The sequence below is a fragment of the Salmo salar genome, chromosome 15 (genome assembly GCF_965601325.2).
Source record: "Salmo salar chromosome 15, fSalSal1, whole genome shotgun sequence".
In the NCBI taxonomy this organism is placed as follows: Eukaryota; Metazoa; Chordata; class Actinopteri; order Salmoniformes; family Salmonidae; genus Salmo; species Salmo salar.
Window position 1 is genome coordinate 45755597 of NC_138305.1, and position 21567 is coordinate 45777163.

Genomic DNA, 21567 nt, shown 5'->3' on the forward strand with positions numbered 1-21567 from the left:
AGCATCCAGATGCTGCACTTAATGAATTTATGAAATTGCTTCTTCCATTTATTGATAAACATTCACCTGTTAAGAAACTGATTGATAAGTGTTAAGGGTCCATTTTTTTATTTTTTATTTCACCGTTATTTAACCAGCCAGGCCAGTTGAGAACAAGTTCTCATTTACAACTGCGACCTGGCCAAGATAAAGCAAAGCAGTGCGACAAAAACAACAACACAGAGTTACGCATAAACAAACATAAAGTCAATAACACAATAGAAAAATATATGTACAGTGTGTACAAATGTATCAGAGTAGAGAGGTAAGGAAATAATTAGGCCATAGAGGCGAAATAATTACAATTTAGCATTAACACTGGAGTGATAGATGTGCAGATGATGATGTGCAAGGAGAGATACTGGGGTGCAAAAGAGCAAAAAGATAAATAACAACATGGGGATGAGGCAGTTGGGTGTGCTATTTACAGATTGGCTGTGTACAGGTACAGTGATTGGTAAGCTGCTCTGACAGCTAGAGTTAGAGAGGAAGATATAAGACACCAGCTTCAGTGATTTTTGCAATTCGTTCCAGTCATTGGCAGCAGAGAACTGGAAGGAAAGGCGGCCAATGAGGTGTTGGCTTTGGGGATGACCAGTGAAATATACCTGCTGGAGCGTGTGCTACGGGTGGGTGTTGCTATGGTGACCCGTGAGCTGAGATAAGGTGGGGCTTTACCTAGCAAGGACTTATACAGTGAGGGAAAAAAGTATTTGATCCCCTGCTGATTTTGTACGTTTGCCCACTGACAAAGAAATGATCAGTCTATAATTTTAATGGTAGGTTTATTTGAACAGTGAGAGACAGAATAACAACAACAAAAAATCCTGAAAAACGCATGTCAAAAATGTTATAAATTGATTTGCATTTTAATGAGGGAAATAAGTATTTGACCCCTCTGCAAAACATGACTTAGTACTTGGTGGCAAAACCCTTGTTGGCAATCACAGAGGTCAGACGTTTCTTGTAGTTGGCCACCAGGTTTGCACACATCTCAGGAGGGATTTTGTCCCACTCCTCTTTGCAGATCTTCTCCAAGTCATTAATGTTTCGAGGCTGACGTTTGGAACCTTCAGCTCCCTCCACAGATTTTCTATGGGATTAAGGTCTGGAGACTGGCTAGGCCACTCCAGGACCTTAATGTGCTTCTTCTTGAGCCACTCCTTTGTTGCCTTGGCCGTGTGTTTTGGGTCATTGTCATGCTGGAATACCCATCCACGACCCATTTTCAATGACCTGGCTGAGGGAAGGAGGTTCTCACCCAAGATTTGACGGTACATGGCCCCGTCCATCGTCCCTTTGATGCTGTGAAGTTGTCCTGTCCCCTTAGCAGAAAAACACCCCCAAAGCATCATGTTTCCACCTCCATGTTTGACGGTGGGGATGGTAATCTTGGGGTCATAGGCAGCATTCCTCCTCCTCCAAACACGGCGAGTTGAGTTGATGCCAAAGAGCTACATTTTGGTCTCATCTGACCACAACACTTTCACCCAGTTGTCCTCTGAATCATTCAGATGTTCATTGGCAAACTTCAGATGGGCATGTATATGTGCTTTCTTGAGCAGAGGGACCTTGCGGGCGCTGCAGGATTTCAGTCCTTCACGGCGTAGTGTGTTACCAATTGTTTTCTTGGTGACTATGGTCCCAGCTGCCTTGTGATCATTGACAAGATCCTCCCGTGTAGTTCTGAGCTGATTCCTCACCATTCTCATGATCATTGCAACTCCACGAGGTGAGATATTGCATGGAGCCCCAGGCCGAGGGAGATTGACAGTTCTTTTGTGTTTCTTCCATTTGCGAATAATTGCACCAACTGTTGTCACCTTCTCACCAAGCTGCTTGGCGATGGTCTTGTAGCCCATTCCAGCCTTGTGTAGGTCTACAATCTTGTCCCTGACATCCTTGGAGAGCTCTTTGTTCTTGGCCATGGTGGAGAGTTTGGAATCTGATTGATTGATTGCTTCTGTGGACAGGTGTCTTTGGTACAAATAATTCCTTTTAATGCAAATCAATATATAACATTTTTGACATGTGTTTTTCTGGATTGTTTTGTTGTTATTCTGTCTCTCACTGTTCAAATAAACCTACCATTAAAATTATAGACTGATCATTTCTTTGTCAGTGGACAAACGTACAAAATCAGCAGGGGATCAAATACTTTTTTCCCCTCACTGTAGATGACCTGGAGCCAGTGGGTTTGGCAAAGAATATGTCGTTGGCCAGCCAACGAGAGCATACAGGTCGCAGTTTTGGGTAGTATGTGGGGCTTTGGTGACAAAACGGATGGCACTGTGATAGACTACATCCAGTTTGCTGAGTAGAGTGTTGGAGGCTATTTTGTAAATGACATCGCCAAAGTCAAGGATTGGTAGGATAGTCAGTTTTACGAGGGTATGTTTAGCAGCATGAGTGAAGGAGGCTTTGTTGCGAAATAGGAAGCCGATTCTAGATTTAATTTTGGATTGGAGATGCTTAATGTAAGTCTGTAAGGAGAGTTTACAGTCTCTCCTTACCTCAACCTAGGTATTTGTAGTTGTCCACATATTCTAAGTGGGGGGGGGGGGGGGCAAGTTGCTGCAGGGGGTGCAGAGCTGTTGGCCGGGGTAGGGGTAGCCAGGTGGAAAGCATGGCCAGCTGTAGAAAAATGCTTATTGAAATTATCGATTATCGTAGATTTATTGGTGGTGACAGTGTTTCCTAGCCTCAGTGCAGTGGGCAGCTGGGAGGAGGTGCTCTTATTCTCCATGGACTTTACAGTATCTCAAAACCTTTTGGGATTATTGCTACAGGATGCAAATTTCTGTTTGAAAAAGCTAGCCTTAGCTTTCCTAACTGACTGTGTATATTGGTTCCTGACTTCCCTGAAAAGTTGCATATCGCGGGGGCTATTCGATGCTAATGCAGAACGCCACAGGATGTTTTTGTGCTGGTCAAGGGCAGTCAAGTCTGGGGTGAATCAAGGGCTATATCTGTTCTTAGTTCTACATTTTTTGAATGGGGCATGCTTATTTAAGATGGTGAGGAAATCACTTTTAACCTGTTAGGGCTAGGGGGCAGCATTTGCACGTCTGGATAAAAAAAATGTACCCGATTTAATCTGGTTACTAATCCTACCCAGTAACTACAATATGCATATACTTATTATATATGGATAGAAAACACTCTAAAGTTTCTAAAACTGTTTGAATGGTGTCTGTGAGTATAACAGAACTCATTTGGCAGGCAAAACCCTGAGACATTTTCTGACAGGAAGTGGATACCTGATGTGTTGTATTACCTTTAAACCTATCCCATTGAAAAACACAGGGGCTGAGGAATATTTTGGCACTTCCTATTGCTTCCACTAGATGTCACCAGCCTTTACAAAGTGTTTTGAGTCTTCTGGAGGGAGATCTGACCGAACAAGAGCCATGGAACGATGATGTCCCATTAGACACCTGGCGCGCGAGTTAATGTTGGGTACCCTCGTTCCAATACGTTATAAAAGAGTATGCATTCGTCCACCTTGAATATTATTCATGTTCTGGTTAAAAAAGGCCCTAATGATTTATGCTATACAACGTTTGACATGTTTGAACGAACGTAAATATATTTTTTCCCCTCGTTCATGACGAGAAGTCCGGCTGGCTTAGATCATGTGCTAACAAGACGGAGATTTTTGGACATAAATGATGAGCTTTTTTGAACAAAACTACATTCGTTATGGACCTGTGATACCTGGAAGTGACATCTGATGAAGAGAATCAAAGGTAATGGATTATTTACATAGTATTTTCGATTTTAGATCTCCCCAACATGACGTCTAGTCTGTATCGCAACGCGTATTTTTCTGGGCGCAGTGCTCAGATTATTGCAAAGTGTGATTTCCCAGTAAGGTTATTTTTAAATCTGGCAAGTTGATTGCGTTCAAGAGATGTAAATCTATAATTCTTTAAATGACAATATAATATTTTACCAATGTTTTCTAATTTTAATTATTTAATTTGTGACGCTGACTTGACTGCCGGTTATTGGAGGGAAACGATTTCCTCAACATCAATGCCATAGTAAAACGCTGTTTTTGGATATAAATATGAACTTGATAGAACTAAAAATGCATGCATTGTCTAACATAATGTCCTAGGAGTGTCATCTGATGGAGATTGTAAAAGGTTAGTGCATCATTTTAGCTGGTTTTATGGTTTTGGTGACCCTGTCTTTGACTTGACAAAACATTACACACAACTCTTGTAAATGTACTGTCCTAACATACTCTAAATTTATGCTTTCGCCGTAAAACCTTTTTGAAATCGTAAAACGTGGTTAGATTAAGGAGATGTTTATCTTTCAAAGGGTGTAAAATAGTTGTATGTTTGAAAAATGTAAATTTTGACATTTATTTGGATTCAAATTTGCCGCTCTTGAAATGCACCTGCTGTTGATGGAGTGCACCACGGGTGGCACGCTAGCGTCCCACCTAGCCCATAGAGGTTAAAGAGCAACCAGGCATCCTCTACTGACGGGATGAGGTCAATATCCTTCCAGGATACCTGGGCCAGGTCGATTAGAAAGGCCTGTTTGCTGAAGTGTTTTAGGGAGCGTTTAACAGTGAGGAGGGGTGGTCGTTTGACCGCGGACCTATTACGGACACAGGCAATGAGGCAGTGATCGCTGAGATCCTGGTTGAAGACAGCAGAGGTGTATTTAGAGGGCAGGTTAGTCAGGATGATATCTAAGAGGGTGCCCATGGTTACGGATTTAGGGTTGTACCTGGTAGGTTCCTTGATAATTTGTGTGAGATTGAGGGCATCTAGCTTAGATTGTAGGATGGCCGGGGTGTTAAGCATACCCCAGTTTAGGTCACCTAACAGTACGAACTCTGAAGATAGATGGGGGGCAATCAATTCACATATGGTGTCCAGGGCACAGCTGGAGGCTGAGGGGGGTCTATAACAAGCGCAACGGTGAGAGACTTCTTTCTGGAAAGGTGGATTTTTAAAAGTAGAATTGTTTGAGCACAGACCTGGATAGTATGACAGAACTCTGCAGGCTAACTCCACCCACTTCGGCAGTTCTATCTTGGCGGAAAATGTTGTAGTTGTGGATGGAAATTTCAGAATTTTTGGGGGCCATCCTAAGCCAGGATTCAGACACAGCTAGGACATTAGGGTTGGCAGAGTGTGCTCAAGCAGTGAATAAAACAAACTTAGGGAGGAGGCTTCTGATGTTAACATGCATGAAACCAAGTTTTACGGTTACAGAAGTCAACAAATAAGAGCGCCTGGGGAATAGGAGTGGTGCTGGGGGTTGCAGGGCCTGGGTAACCTCTACATCACCAGAGGAACAGAGGAGGAGTAGGATAACGGTACGGCTAAAGGCTATAAGAACTGGTCGTCTAGTGCGTTTGGAACAGAGAGTAAAAGAAGCAGATTTCTGGGCGTGGAAGAATAGATTCAAGGCATAATGTACAGATAAGGGTATGGTAGGATGTGAGTACAGCGGATGTAAACCTAGGCATTGAGTGACGATGAGAGAGGTTTTGTCTCTAGAGGCACCAGTTAAGCCAGGTGAGGTCTCTGCATGTGTGGGGGGTGGGACAAAAGGCCTATCTAAGGCATGTTGGGCAGGGCTGGAGGCTCTACAGTGAAATAAGACAATAATAACTAACCAAAACAGCAATATACAAGGAATGTTGACATTAGGAAGAAGCATGTGTAGCCGAGTGATCATAGGGTCCAATGAGCAGCAACAGGTGAGTCAGGGAGCCGTTCAGTAGTCACTACTACGCTAGGCGAGCTGGAGACACGGCGATTCAGACAGCTAGCGGGCCAGGGCTAGCAGATGGGCCTTCGGCGATGTCGCAACGGAAAAGCCTGTTGAAACTAGCTCGGATGATTACGTCGGCAGACCAGTCGATTGATGGATTGGCGGGGCTCCGTGTCAGCAATAAAGGGTCCAGGGCAATTGGCAAAAGAGGTATTGTAGCCCAAGAATTAGCTGGTAGACCTCTTTGGATAGCCGGGAGATGGGTCTAGCTCAAGGCTAGCTCAAGGCTAACTGGTGCTTACTACGGGACAGAGGCGTTAGCCAGCAGTAGCCACTCGAATGCAGCTAGCTAGCTGCGATGATCCGGTGTAATGGACCAGGGCTTGCGGCTGGAATCCAGTGATGAGGTAGAGAAAAAGCAGTCCGATATGCTCTGGGTTGATATCGCGCTGTGCAGACTGGCAGGTATTGACCGAGCTGAAGCTGGCTGGTGTCCGAGTTAACGGTGAAGAACGCTAGCAGTGGCTAACTGACTACTAGCTAGTAGCTAGTTAGCTGGCTAGCTTCTGATGAGGTTCCGATTCTAAAGTATAAAAATAGCAGATCCGTACCACATTGGGTGTTTTATAAAATTGTGTTTGACAAATACAATGCTATTTCTCTGTAAACAAATTTACAACAGACTTTCAGCATGCTTATAGAGAAGGGCACTCAACATGTACTGCACTGACACAAATGACTGATGATTGGTTGAAAGAAATTGATAATAAGAAGATTGTGGGAGCTGTACTGTTAGATTTCAGTGCAGCCTTTGATATTATTGACCATAACCTGTTGTTGAAAAAACATATGTGTTATGGCTTTTCAACCTCTGCCATATCGTGGATTCAGAGCTATCTATCTAATAGAACTCAAAAAGGTTTTCTTTAATCGGAAGCTTCTCTAATGTCAAACATGTAAATTGTGGTTTACCACAGGGCAGCTCTCTAGGTCCTCTACTCTTCTCTATTTTTACCAATGACCTGCCACTGGCATTAAACAAAGCATGTGTGTCCATGTATGCTGATGATTCAACCATATACACATCAGCAACCACAGCTAATGAAGTCACTGAAACACTTAACAAAGAGTTGCAGACTGTTTTAGAATGGGTGGCCAGTAATAAACTGGTCCTGATCATCTCTAAAACTAAGAGCACTGTATTTGGTACAAATAATTCCTTAAGTTCTAGACCTCAGCTGAATCTGGTAATGAATGGTGTGGCTGTTGAACAAGTTGAGGAGACTAAATTATTTGGCGTTACCTTAGATTGTAAACTGTCATGGTCAAAACATATAGATTCAATAGTTGTAAAGATGGGGAGAGATCTGTCCGTAATAAAGAGATGCTCTGCTTTTTTGACACCACACTTCAAAAAGGACGTTCTGCAGGCTCTAGTTTTGTCTAATCTTGATTATTGTCCAGTGCTGCAAGGAAAGACCTAGTTAAGCTGCAGCTGGCCCAGAACAGAGCGGCACGTCTTGCTCTTCATTGTAATCAGAGGGCTGATATAAATACTATGCATGCCAGTCTCTCTTGGCTAAGAGTTGAGAGACTGACTCCGTCACTTCTTTTTATAAGAAACATTAATGTGTTGAAAATCCCAAATTGTTTGCATAGTCAACTTCCACACAGCTCTGACATACACACTTACCCCACCAGACATGCCACCAGGGGTCTTTTCACTGTCCCCAAATCCAGAACAAATTCAAGAAAACGTACAGTATTATATAGAGCCATTATTGCATAGAACTCCGTTCCATCTGATATTAGTCAAATGAACAGCAAACCTGGTTTCAAAAAACAGATAACGCAACACCTCACAGCACAACGCCTCTCCCTTATTTGACCTAGATAGTTTGTGTGTATGCAATGATATGTAGGCTACGTGTGCCTTTAAAAAGAATGTATGTAGTTCAGTCCTTGAGCTGTTATTGTCTGTTAATGTTCTGTATTATGACATGTTTCATGTTTTGTGTGGACCCCAGGAAGACCCCTGCTTTTGCAACAGCTAATGGGGATCTGCCGGGGCGGCAGGTAGCCTAGTGGTTAGAGCGTTGGGCCAGTAACCGAAAGGTTCCTGGTTTCGAATCCCGGAGCTGACAAGGTAAAAATGTGTATTTCTGCCCCCGAACAAGGCAGTTAAGTCACTGTTCCCCTGTAGGCCATCATTGTAAATAAGAATTTGTTCTTAACTGACTTGCCTAGTTAAATTAAATTTAAAAAAAATACGAATTGTTATTCAGAGAATTCACAGAGCATTGTATTACAGAGTGAGTCTCTCTCCATTTCTCCTGAGGGCCTGGACTCCTCAGCCAACCACTGGGTGACGTCAATGCTGCTGCATTCTGACACGCAGAGAGGGAGAGGAGGGGAGAGGAGAGCGAGAGAGAAGGAATGCAGAAAATAAAAGGAGTGAAAATGAAATAGAGAACAAATGGGAGGTGCTGAAAGGAAGAGAATGACAGGGGGGGGGGGGGTAGTAGAGGAGAGGAGAACTGACACCACACTGCACAAGCCCAGTCCTCAGAACAAGATAAAGGAACCTGACTACCATATCAGTATCAGTCAACTATAAGATACAGAGTTTCAAACATCTCCCCACCTAAAAGACCACTGGGAGCACAACACTCTCCTAGTCATCATCTATCATACTGAGGGACTCAAATAACGACAGCATTACCGCTCTCTATCACTTGACACACACACTATCCCATCATGAAGGCTGCCTATCTGGACCTAGCATTATCCATGCTATTTCAGGCTCTACTAATAAATGTGCTCGGTGTGTGTGTGGACTGTACTGTATGCGGTGAGCTCACCATCTCTAAGCCCTTGGTGGTGAATGTCTGTCCCCCACCAACCCAGCCAGCTCCTATCAAAAGTGATGGCTCATACCATGCAGAGTGCGTGTGAGTGCGGTGGGTAGTGGGGGTGGAAGGACATGATGGTCTCTCTCCTTTGGGTTAAGCGTGGCCTAAGTCCAGGACCACTAACAGACTGCAGCTATTATTACTGCATTCTTTCAAGCCAGGCCAAACACTCCAAATAATTTACTCCCTGAATCACCATTTCTTAAATATACAACATTCCTTAGCAACAGTCTCAAAATAAACAGGTGTGCCAGAGTACAGTACATGGAGCTGCAGTGTTTCACAAGGCCGCCAGGCCTGAGGGATTACCAGGACGTGTACTCAGAGCATGCGCAGACCAACTGGCAAATGTCTTCACTGACATTTTCAACCTCTCCCTGTCTGAGACTGTAATACCTACATGTTTCAAGCAGACCACCATAGTCCCTGTGCCCAAGAAAGCGAAGGTAACCTGCCTAAAAGACTACGTTGGTAGCCATGAAGTGCTTTGTCATGGCTCACATCAGCACCATCATCTCGGTAACCCTACACCAACTCTAATTCGCATACTGCCCCAACAGATCCACAGAGGACGCAATCTCAATCGTACTCCACACTGCCCTTTCCCACCTGGACAAAAGGAACACCTATGTGAGAATGCTGTTCATTGACTACAGCTCAGCGTAAAACACCATAGTGCCCACAAAGATCATGACTAAGCTAAGGACCCTGGGACTAAACACCTCCCTCTGCAACTGGATCCTGGACTTCCTGACGGGCCGCTCCCAGCTGGTAAGGGTAGGTAACAACACGTCTGCCACGCTGATCCGCAACACTGGGGCCCCTCAGGTGTGCATGCTTAGTCCCCTCCTGTACTCCCTGTTCACACATGAATGCGTGGCCAAGCACGACTCCAACACCATCATTAAGTTTGCTGATGACACAAAAGTGGTAGGCATGATTACTGACAACAATGAGACAGCCTATAGGGAAGAGGCCAGAGACCTGGCAGTGTGGTGCCAAGACAACAACCTCTCCCTCAATGTGAGCAAGACAAAGGAGATGATTGTGGACTACAGGAAAAGGTGGGCCGAACACGCCCCCATTCACATCGACGGGGCTGTAGTGGAGCGGGTCGAGAGTTTCAAGTTCCTTGGTGTCCACATCAACAACAAACTATCACGATCAAAACACACCAAGAAAGTCATGAAGAGGGCACGACAATGCCTTTTCCCCCTTTAGGAGACTGAAAAGATTTGGCATGGGTCCCCAGATTCTCAAAAAGTTATACAGTAAGGCGCTACAGAGGGTATACAACATTCCTTAGCAACAGTCTCAAAATAAACAGGTGTGCCACAGTGCCAAAAATGGTCAGAGACTCCAGCCACCCTAGTCATAGACTGTTCTCTCTGCTACCGCACAGCAAGCGGTACCGGAGCGCCAAGTCTAGGTCCAAAAGGTTCCTTAACAGCTTCTACCCTCAAGCCATAAGACTGCTGAACAATTAATCAAATGGCCACCCAGACTATTTATATTGACACTCCCTTTGTTTTTACACTACTGCTACTCACTCTTTATTATCTATGCATATTCACTTTACCTCTACCTTCATGTACAAATTACCTCAACTAACCTGTAACCCAGCACATTGACTCAGTACTGGTACTGTGTTACTTTTTACTTTAGTTTAATTAGTAAATATTTTCTTAACTCTATTTCTTGAACTGCATTGTTGGTTAAGGGCTAAGGGCTTATAAGTAAGCATTTCACAGTAAAGTCTACACCTGTTGTATTCGGCGCATGTGAAAATGAAATTGGATTTGATGGAGTGTTTGATACTGGGAGGAATGTGTGCTGCATCCCATGCACTTATGTCCTCTGCTCTAGTGTGGAAACATGGAAATGTTTCCTCACTAGCACTGACTTTGCAGATAGCTGCTTTATGGAGGAAAAATAATACTTACTATGACATGTGGTTGTCTCACCTAGCCGCCTTTAAGGTGAATGCACTTATTGTAAGTCGCTTTGGATAAGAGCGTCTGCTAAATCACTGAAATGTCAAATTAAATGCTAAAGACCTTATCTATTCTATTGTATGTTGTATAGTCCAATACACCCAGCCATATCGTCACTGTACTACCACAGTACTACAGTATTTGTATTGTACTGTACCACTGTTCCTTCTGCTCTCCAGACCCTGGTATGGTAACAGTACAGCACTACCTGCTGCCACACATGCTTGGCAACCCCCCCACCCATCTAACTGCCCCCAGATGCGCCTCAAATATTTCATTAAGTGTTTTTATTTCTCAGGCTTAGTGAGAAAGCGAGTGAGAGTCTGGAAGGCCGGGAACAACAAAATAATGATCTCCTTAACGAGGCCTTGTGTTGGAGGGAGGCAGCCTGGTGGAGCCGCAGCACTATACTACACTCAGGTAGCCCCTCTCTCTGAAGGCTGGGTTGCATATGGAAACACTGTAGTGGGGAAAAAAACACACACCCACACACACTCACACCTTGTGTAACTGGCTATTATTGCCATGCTGGAAGAAGGCAATCTGACTGGATCAAGGTTTTTGTGCCCAAATGCCAAGCGCTGAAGTTATGGTCTGTCTCTTGTTGCTAGTTTTAATGGGGATGAGTTGAGACAGTTTAATGCAGCAAGGAAACAACAGAAACAATATCATGTTCATAGATTAAAGAGTTCAATAAACAACTACTGACTTTATATGAATGTTCAAATTAAAATCCCCATTCTCTGTTAACTTCATCATTTGTTTGTTAAATGAGCATGAAACATCAGTCTGACTGAGTCAACTCTCTCAGGAGTGCTAACTTCAAGGCTTCTCCACTAATAGTCTGAAGGATAAAAGCCTGCAATGCTCACACACACACACACACACACACACACACACACACACACACACACACACACACACACACACACACACACACACACACACACACACACACACACACACTAATGATGTATGCCAGATAACTATAGTAAGCGCCTGTGATGTTTACAGTTTAAACATAAACTTAGTTTTTAAAATAGTCTAAAACAGTGTTTTAAAAGTTTACATTCATATACTGCACTCTATTCCATGACAGAATGCACATGCCCAGGCCTTATCATTTAAGAGCTACTTCAGTGTACCAGGAAACATTCACCACCAATGCATCTTTATTTTTAGCCCAATCACATTTACATTTTCTGCACTAGAAGTGTTTTAAACATGTCAGATAACCATTCCCATTAGGGTACAGTACCATTTACCCTCTATTCCAAATATACTTGGTGCTATTTCTATGATCAGGATGACAGTTCTATTTCTACAGGTGTTGTCACTACTATTCCCTGACCTCATGTCAGTCTCTGACCCCTAAGTTCAGAATCTCTAACTACAGTCGCTGTTCCGACAGCGACTGTAGGGGGGTAAAGACCAGTTTTATGCCGCTCTGCTCTGTTCCCATGATTATGCAATATCCTTTAAATCTGGGGTCTCCAACCTTTTCTAGCATGACAGCTACTGTAAAAAAATTCAACATAACGTAAGCAAAAATAAATATTATAGCTTTCAACAATTAAGGTCACAGTTATGAAAACTTAGGAAACTAAAGAGGCCATTCTACTGACTCTGAAAAACACCAAAAGAAAGATGCCCTGGATCCCTGCTCATCTGCGTGAACGTGCCTTAGGTATGCTGCAAGGAGGCATGAGGACTGCATATGTGGCCAGGGCAATAAATTGCCATGTCCGTACCGTGAGACACCTAAGGGAGACAGGACGGACAGATCGTCGTCCTCGCAGTGGCAGACCACGTACAACAACACCTGCACAGGATCGGTACATCTGAATATCACACCTGCAGGACAGGTACAGGATGGCAACAACAACTGCCCGAGTTACACCAGGAACGCACAATCCCTCCATCAGTACTCATACTGTCCGCAAAAGGCTGAGAGAGGCTGGACTGAGGGCTTGTAGGCCTGTTATAAGGCAGGTCCTCACCAGACATCACTGGCAACAATGTTGCCTTTGGGCACAAACCCACCGTCGTTGCACCAGACAGGACTGGCAAAAAGTGCTCTTCACTGACGAGTCGCGGTTTTGTCTAACCAGGGGTGATGATCGTATTCACGTTTATTGTCGAAGGAATGAGCGTTACACCGAGGCCTGTAGTCTGGAGCGGGATTGATTTGGAGGTGGAGGGTCCGTCATGGTCTAGGGCGGTGTGTCACAGCATCATCGGACTGAGCTTGTTGTCATTGCAGGCAATCTCAACGTCTGCTGAAAATGAACGCAGTTGACAATGAGAGGACGTTTCTTTTTTTTGCTGAGTTTACGTGTCACATATCTTGGCTAGCAGTCATCATCATGAATCAAGTCGACAATCTACTGGCAAATCCTTTTTAATCCTTGTCATGTGAAGATAAATAATTAAGAGAAATGATAGATAAAACGTATCGGTGCTCATCGGCCATTGGACATAAACATTAAACAACAAGTTAGAAATCGCAAGTTCAACATTGAGTGATTTGGAAGGAATCAGTGACAATGGCTAACTGCAAGCATTGCAAAGCAATTACTAGACTGCTATTCAAATTAAAATTAAAATGATAAACATTCAATATTGGCCATGCTGTCAATGAAGCAGGATTTGTGCCACGCTCAAAACAACTGTTAACTCGTTACTGTGAAAACTTAACTTGACTTCAGTGAGTTCAAGACAACTGGGAAGTCAGGAATAAATGAGCTCCGACTGGGAAAATACGTTTTGAAGAGTCATCCACTCAGAATTGTAAATCCGGCCTCTTTCTAGAGCTACGACTTGAAGATCAATGACGTCATCATGATTCAACCTTGTTTTTTTCCGAGTTCCCAGTTGTTTTGAAAGTACCATAAATCCAGAGAATGTCAGACTTTGATGACAAAAGGCCACGAAGGACTGCCGAACCTCCTTCCTGTTCAAGTGAGCACAGCACAACAAGGTGAGTCCAAAAATGTATTGTATGCTGCTGCATAAATGATGTAATATGCCAGGGATAATATGCATACTGTAGCTAAGAAAGTAATACTAAGTGTATGTTGTGTAGTAAGATGTTAGTAGCCCATGTGCCTCACCCTAATAATTTGGTCTATTTACCCCTCTTAATTTCGCCTACTGTTTTGACTTGGTGGTGCACATGTAGCATATGACCTGGTTTAGAAAAATGTAATCATTGAATTTTTTAAGAGCTTTCATTGTCTGCTTATATGCCCCCTTCATTTATCCTACAGTTCTGACTTGGTGTACAGGGAGAACACTGTAAGAACGCCCCACGTTCTGAATTCTGTCGATGTACATTTCAAAAGTGCTAAACAAATGGTTGTATTGGCTACGTCCGTCCTAGCTCGCTCATTAATGTCTGAATCGAAATTACGGATTGCCTCTTATCCGCTTGTCGTCCACTTATGCCATAGTTGGTACATCTCAACTGTCATTAGAAACCACATTTGTTTAAGCAAGTCAGCCATATCAGCTATGCTTTTTTTAAAGGCAGTAAATGAGGCTGAATGAACTGTTTTGCTGCCAGACAAGGCTCCGCTGATAGCCAGGTGTAGCAGTGGTAAGATGTTGGGACTGCTGTTGGGACAGCTTTATGTAGGCCCTAACAGTTTGTGGGCACCGTTTGTCACCGTTATAGTGCAATTCATGTATTGTTGAGTGTTGTGTTGTGGCTTTGCTGGAATGCATCCCACTTTTTTTTTTTCTTCTCCCCATCAAGATAAACATGCTAAAATTGCCACTGCAAATAATATATACAAATTATATACTTACTCATAATATACTAGGTAAGCCTACTTTGCAGCTACAATTTGAATGAGAAGGTTTTGGGGAAAGTATTTCTATCAATCCACAAGACGGTTATCACAACAACTGGCTACACACGACGGAGTGACAGACAAACGCACGAGCAATACCACAAAGACAGACAGCGGCGATATTGCTGGAAATTAATTGGCATGTTGTGTTAAGTTAGACTTTTTTAGTCAATAGTGGCAAACCAGGGGTGGGATAATGTCAAGTTGCCTTGATTAAATAGTAGCTGGAAGCTTGCAGAGTCTGATACTTGTGAGATTTGTTTATGACAGTTTGCGGTGGAAAACATGAAAAATGTGAACTACTCATATGTGGGCTGTGAGCTACTGGTAGAGCTACTGGTAGAGCTACTGGTAGCTTGCGATCGACCTTTTTGGAGACCCTGCTTTAAATGAATCACTTATGCAACCCACTCTAGTCCCTAAACAGAGAAAGGATGCAGGCACTTAAGAGACATTTGATGTGCTGTATACACTTACAGTGATGTAGTAGTGAAAGGGACTGGTAGGGTTTGTGGGTTGCGGCCACATACACATTCAGGTAAGTGCATCATGCAGTGTTTTCCACCAGAGGTATCACTGGGTGCTTGTGAGGGGACTTGCATGGTTGGTTGACAAGAAAATGAAAGTTTCAAGTGGGATATTTTGTTGCTTGTAAAAGTTAGACGCTATACAGAGTGACTGAGAGGTCACAAAGTGGCTGATGTAGGGTGTTAACTTCCAGCTTTGGCTGTCCTGGGGATTTAGACCCAGCTAGAGAGAGCCCTCTGCCCCAGAGAGAAGTACCCATTGCCCATGCTGACAGGGCCTGATCACCACTAACAAGTACACCTACAGATTTGCTTAGACTCAACTCTAACTTCCTGTGTACACAATGAGCCTGGTTACAGTGATGGATAAGATCAGTTTCACTATCTGTAAAGAGCCTAGTATCAGATGCAGTTAATCTCAAACAGGGACTCAATAGGAATATGAAATGGTGTTCCAGTAAATATGAGAGGAAGTAAGTATATTGCATGTTTTGATAGATACAGGAAGATCATTCTATTAAAATACAACTGAGTCAGTCATATGAGTAACCAATCTTATTTGTAGGCCTACAGTATATTCCGGTTAGTGGGCCTATGCAGTCATGCAGGCTATTCCCTAAGGTATAGGGGATAACCCCAATTTATCAGATCAGGGAGAGGAGGGATAGAGAGGGCTAGAGAGTGAGGAGAGAGGGACCGAGAGAAGAAAGATAGTGATGGGGGGGGGGGGGGGGGGGGCGAGAGAGAAAGAGAATTCCCTAGGGGGTTGACAGCTGACAGTAATGCCAAACACTGTTGCGTAATTTAAATGTTCCTACATCTCATCCCACCACCTGGAGCCATTTTAATAGCCACTGCAGCTTAAAATAGAAGAGAGAGATATTTAAAATAGAAGAGAGGTTAGCAAGGAACTGCAGGTGCTTGCTCCCCCCCTCTCTTTATATCATTGTCTGGGACTAAGGGTATTTACTGTGGGAGTTAACCGTGCGATTGGCAGCTCAAGCTACGTCTAGTTAATTAAAATAAATAAGATGGCCAGAATCTGTGAAACAGCTGTTCTGATGAGAAATTGAGGCTCTTTCCAGGAAGTGCTCGAGGTGGGCTTGACTCTGGCTGTATGGAATACTGTATAATCCTTGCACATTTAGATACTCACTGAAATGGAGCATTCTCAGAGCGTAGTAGCATAGCTTTCACAATACTAAGCTTAACTACTGGACACTATATAATCATCATACCAAACTTGGCTTTTTGAGTAGGGTTAGGCCTACTACTGGACAAAAAAAGCACTCTAGTACTGGGCATTTAGTAAGCTATAAAAAATGCCAGACAAAAAGATGAATGACACTCCCTTTAGATGTAGTATGAACAAGACATAATAGCTGACTGATTGACATTTGCATCCGCTGCTTGCTCTGACTAAAAATCTAACTCAAAGATGGCCATCATTACCACACCAGACACAATTGTGGTTGTCACTCACTCCCGACTGACTGCCTGACACAGTGGCTGAGGTGATTCAAACCGAGACGAGTGGGGGTGGGGAGGGATTGATTATGTTGTTTATCAGATGGTGCGATTTAAAGGGTGTGAGAAATGTATGTGAGAAATATAAAAATGACTGTTTGTAGCCAGCACTTTCAGCCAGAGGATTTCGAAACGGAAGTCTGAAAAAAGTGATGCTATTCCATTGATTTCCCCCTTCTCTTCAAAGAGGAAGGCATCCGATCAGCCAACATCAGTGCAACAGAAAAGAAGCCAAGCTAAGTTAATGTAGTTAATGTTACTTATCTAACTAGCGAACTACATTTGTTTACGTTCTATTTATAGTCCTATCGCATCAACATCTGCAGCGGCATCAACATCAAGCTCAAAACCAGGAACTAGTAAGTGTAAGTCACCTTCTAAAATCATACTAAAATCTACTAAATCTTTCCATGACCAGTAAATAAAAATACTGGAGCTAGGCATATACATGGTCCGTGTCTTGTTGTCATAGCTGGTGTGTTTACAAGTAGTTTACAACTTCTACTGTCGTTGTCTCTGTGTAGTGGAGGCTTAGTTGATTGTTCATACAAGGCTTGAAGTCTACATTGGAGAAAAGGAGGTATTACTAAGGAGGGGATGGTGTGGGTGACTGACTGGTGTCTGTTGGGTTGTGTGTGTGTGAAGGTTAGTATGCATGATCTATTGACATGAGCGTGGAGGGTGGATATTGTACCTATTTGAGTGTGTATTGATGGGGACAGAGTAGTAAAATGTTGTCTAATCACTGACTACTGTGTGTCCTTCAGACTAATCCTGCTGCTGATGACGACCTTGACACCAGCGTTAGTAGTGCAGAGCCTGTAGACCCATTGGATGAAAGCTTTCAGCCTGGAATAAGCCTAAGCTCAACATCATCTGACGTTGAAACATGCCAGGATAGCCAAAGGTATTTATGAAAGCACAATATCCTCTTGAGAAAACAAAATTGCCAATACACTAAACTGTGCTCCTCAAACTTTTCACACCCTTGCAGTCAGTTCTTTGGCATGGGTGAGAGGGCCTGTTAGTATACTTTTCTAACCTATTCACACAATTGTTGGCAGTGCTTGTCTACCCAACAGCACAACTGTAGGCCCTCATATACAACAATACACAACTGGACTGTCTACAAGTCAATCCCCCATCAAACGTTTCACATCTTTGCCAACAGTCCATCTCAATGCCCCATTATTGACTCTGAACGTAACAGAACACATACTGTACCAGTCTACTGTATCCTTTTTCTGTTTACAGATGAACATGGTTTATTGTATGGTTACACATCCTCATGATCAGTATTGATGTTTTACACATCCTCTTCATGTCTTTCCAGGAGACTTGCCGTACATACAAATCTTCTGCAAGAGGTCGAAGCAGTGGCTGTTGAAGAACATCACCAAAGCCTGCTAAACCAGCTGCCATTACCCTTCACAAGCAGAGGTTCACCAGCTGAAGAACATTCAACTAACACAACATCCATATTCAGTTAGACTGATGTTCTAGTATAATATAGATTAAATGATGCCAGCTGATTCATGATTTCGACTGTCTGAGAAACGCTGCCTGCCTGTCTGTCTCGCCCCGACACGTTCATTACTATGGGACAGCTGGAGATCGAATTTGAATATTGAAACAATGTTGCAAATGTCGGAGGGACAGACAGCAAGGTTTATACAAATCTCCGCTGTTGAAAACTAAATGTTAGTCTAAAAGATATGTGAGATAATGTCTAGATGCTTTTTATAGCGGAGATCAAGTTTATAAATTGCCTGGCTGGGCTGATGAGACAGTGGATTGTGCAGTCTGATAGGCATTTTAACGTTATAGATTTAGCTGGTGGTAACTTGTGGAATAGACACCGGCTGGAATGCAGTTTTAACCAATCACCATTCAGAATTAGAACTACCCATGGTATAATATAGATTATCAGAAACCAATAAAGTGCTAACTTCAACTTCTGGATCAAATCATTGTGATATTCATTAAATATATTTGGATAATCTAGGTTCAATGTTACTGCTAAAACAAATGATGCAGGGAGTTGGTGTATCATTTAAACTTTAATTTGTTGGCAAGTAAACATGTAGATTAGTCTATCAATATAACAAATAAGTAAACATGGCTTGTATTCAAGACAAAGTTTATTTGCTCTGGAGACCGAGGTGAGTTTACACAGCAGTATGCAGGGACAGTTATGTCAATGTATGACATACAGTTGAAGTTTATATACACCTTAGCCAAATACAGTTAAACTCAGATTTTCACCATGCCTTCCACAAGCTTCCCACAATAAGTTGGGTGAATTTTGGCCCATTCCTCCTGACAGAGCTGGTGTAACTGAGTCAGGTTTGTAGGCCTTGCTCACACACGCCTTTTCAGTTCTGCCCACACATTTTCTATAGGATTGAGGTCAGGGCTTTGTGATGGCCACTCCAATACCTTGACGTTGTTGTCCTTAAGCCATTTTGCAACAACTTGGGAAGTATGCTTGGGGTCAATGTCCATTTGGAAGACCCATTTGCGACCAAGCTTTAACTTCCTGACTGATGTCTTGAGATGTTGCTTCAATATATCCACATAATTTTCCTACCTCATGATGCCATCTATTTTGTGAAGTGCACCAGTCCCTCCTGCAGCAAAGCACCCCCACAACATGATGCTGCCACCCCCGTGCTTCACGGTTGGGATGGTGTTCTTCGGCTTGCAAGCCTCCCCTTTTTCCTCCAAACATAATGATGGTCATTATGGCCAAACAGTTCTCTGGCTTTTTTTATGGCGGTTTTGGAGCAGTGGCTTCTTCCTTGCTGAGCGGCCTTTCAGGTTATGTCGATATAGGACTCGTTTTACTGTGGATATAGATACTTTTGCACCTGTTTCCTCCAGCATCTTCACTAGATCCTATGCTGTTGTCCTGGGATTGATTTGCACTTTTTGCACCAAACTACGTTAATCTCTAGGAGACAGAACACGTCTCCATCCTGAGCGGTATGACGGCTGCGTGGTCCCATGGTGTTTATACTTGCGTACTATTGTTTGGGCAGATGAACGTGGTACCTTCAGGCGTTTGGAAATTGATCCCAAGGATGAACCAGACTTGTGGAGGTCCACCATTTTTTTTTTCTGAGGTCTTGACTGATTTGATTTTCCCATGATGTCAAGCAAAGAGTTTGAAGGTAGGCCTTGAAATACATCCACAGGTACACCTCCAATTGACTCAAATGATGTCAATTCGCATATCAGAAGCTTCTAAAGTCACATCATTTTCTGGAATTTTCCAAGCTGTTTAAAGGCACAGTCAACTTAGTGCATGTACACTTCTGACCCACTGGAATTGTGATACAGTGAATTATAAGTGAAATAATCTGTCTGTAAACAATTGTTGGAAAAATTACTTTTGTCATGCACAAAGTAGATGTCCTAACCGACTTGCCAAAACTATAGTTTGATAACAAGAAATTTGTGGAGTGGTTGAAAAACGAGTTTTATTGACTCCAACCTAAGTGTATGTAAACTTCCGACTTCAACTGTATATACAGTAGAAGATAAATATACTACTAATGCTTATAATACATACCACAGTTCTACAAAGGGAATACTTGCATAGGGTGTGTTGGGGTGGTGCAGTGAGATGTTCAGAGTCACTTTGATACAAGGAGGCGATTGTTGTTATAGGACCTTTCGCATCTCCTCTTGAGTCATCAACTTCTTTGTATCCAAGCGGCATTGTCTGCAAGAGAAAGACGAAAACACTATTAGACATTCAAGGGCAATCGATGTGTACTCTCTGTATTTCTACTGTAGCAGCATGGTGTAGAATATGAGACATATCACAGACATGTTAGCTAGCTAGCTAGCTATAACACACAGGTATAGTTACTCCAAGACTAATATGAGTAATAAAGCCAAAGTCATACCTTTACTCTCCACCATCATCAAAACATTTATCCAGTTTTGCTCCTAATGAGAGGCACTGAGGCTAGCTAGGCTAGTTAGGTAAATAGCTATAACGTTAGACTACAGTACATTTTAGGTATAGCAAAAGCAGCTAGCTAGCTAAACTTGTCTTGTAATGGTACTTACAAGTCCTGTTATGGCCGAATCAATCACCAAATTGTACTGAACTGAACAACACTGCTTTGTGTAAGAAGAGAGGTTATATTTAAGCAATAATGCCCGAGGAGGTGTGGTATATGGCCAATATACCACAGCTAAGGGCTGTTCCTAAGCAAGACACAACGCGGAGTGCCTGGATACAGCCCTTAGCCATGGTATATTGGCCATATATCACAAACCCCAGAGGTGCCTTATTGCAATTATAAACTGTTTACCAACGTAATTAGAGCAGTAAAAATAACTGTTTTGTCATACCCGTGGTATACGGTCTGATATACCACGGCTGTCAGCCGATCAGCATTCAGGGCTCGAACCACCCAGTTTATAATACTAGCTAGCTACCGACAGCAAAACAACTTACTTGTTTGTCATTTGCTCTCCTGAGTCCTGGTCCAGCTGGTCTAGGCTACCACCACTGCTTGCTTGTCTTGCAATTATTTTTCTCGGTCTCAACTCCTCTTCAGTGTATTCCGGCTCAAATAAATAGGGCTGTATGTTCCTATGTAAAAGAACATTTCAAAAAAATCTAATCAAATCAATGTCCAGTTCTTCTTGGAAAGAGGAATCATCAGAAGCAGCCATTGTAGCTAATTCATTAGCAATCTCCGATAGATAGTGCATGGTAACATATCTCTAGTGAAGCTGTAAACTTGTACCGCCCCTGTTTTGAAAAGCCTGCCTTCGAAAGTGGGAACAAGAAAGTAGACCTCCCGTCAGGCTGTAGTCTTTACAAAGCCAGGAAAAATGAGTCAACTTAGATATCCTGCAATGTCCTGGCAGTCCAAAGGCTCTATTGAGCAAGGACAACCATATCTAATCGCCGCTATCGTGATCGTGCAATCGGCGAAACACAAAG

The 21567-nt window shown here is 43.0% G+C and overlaps 1 protein-coding gene across 7 annotated transcripts in view; it reads right to left on the bottom strand.

Moving 5' to 3' along the window:
• The window catches only part of LOC100306775 (regulator of calcineurin 2), a 118399-nt gene that overhangs the window by 9013 nt on the left and 87819 nt on the right, over positions 1 to 21567 (bottom strand). Inside the window, exons 5-6 of one of the 7 annotated variants that reach the window (XR_001320913.3) lie at positions 21073 to 21210; positions 20181 to 20325 (exon numbers count right to left, since the gene is read on the bottom strand). The exons of the other annotated variants lie outside the window; for them this stretch is intronic. The gene's annotated coding sequence lies outside the window, so the exon portion shown is untranslated. Of the gene's footprint in view, positions 1 to 20180; positions 20326 to 21072; positions 21211 to 21567 lie in introns of those variants that run through there. 7 annotated transcript variants of the gene reach the window in all.